A 1039-nucleotide genomic window follows, 5' to 3' on the forward strand; every position below is an offset into this window, starting at 1 on the left:
GGCAACTGCTTCTGGGGCAGTTTCAGCTGCATCTTCAATGCTAGAATGTCTTTTAATTATAAGTTTTAAGCGATCCATGTAGTCTGCTGGGGATTCTCCTTTGTTTTGCTTACAGTTATTTATTTTGGCCCAGTCAGTTTTCCTGGGGCAGATTTTAAGCACGGCCTCAAGAAGGCGTTCTCGGGCACCTACAAAACGACCTCCCATTCTGGGGTCTTGAGGAGGCCAGTTAGCCTGTGCGATGAGGTGGTTATGGACCTTGGAGGGCAGAACATTTCTCATTAATTGGTTTAAATCCACCCGTGTTGGCTCATAACAATTGATTACAGTTTCCAATTCATCTCTAAACTTCTGGGGTTCTTCCCTGATATTGGGGAATTGCTTAACAAGGTTTAGGAGATCTCCTGGGACTGGTATGGGGGTGGCACACTAAAAAATCAATTATATCTTCTACAGATTCATGCTCAGTCAATTGTGGATAAAGTTGTGCTGGTGCTGATAATGTTGTTGATGGGGGATCCCCTGTTGGTGCATTTTTCTGTTTTAATTCTTTTATCTGAGATTTTAGTTTTTCTTGGGAGCCCTTAAGGCTGCGAACTCGAGATTCTTGACGTCTTTTGGAAGCTTCTGCATACTAATCAAAAAATGTCTCCCACTGAGTCTGTGGTGTTTTACTGCCTCTTGACTCAAGGGCTCCACAGAGATGAAGGATTTTACTTAAATCAAATGTTCCCTCCAGGGGAAACTGCAAGCTAGCATCGTCTCTGGTATACCCATTCCATTTGTCTAGAAACTTACACCTTTTATGGCCATGGTGTGTGTACATGTACAACGCTGGAGTCCCTTTTGGCAGAGCCGGTACATCTTTAGACCCTCCGCTCCCCATGTCTTTAAGCTTAATTCACACAGGTCTTTCACACAGGAGAGGCTTATTGAGGGTGTCCGGTCAGGTCGTGAGATTTGCTAGTGGCACAGGAATGCTGTGGCTAGTGTCCAAAGACAAGACTCCGCAGCACCGGCACACAATGCAGTTACTCAC

Source organism: Alligator sinensis, unplaced genomic scaffold, assembly GCF_000455745.1.
Source record: "Alligator sinensis unplaced genomic scaffold, ASM45574v1 scaffold1234_1, whole genome shotgun sequence".
Taxonomy (NCBI): domain Eukaryota; kingdom Metazoa; phylum Chordata; order Crocodylia; family Alligatoridae; genus Alligator; species Alligator sinensis.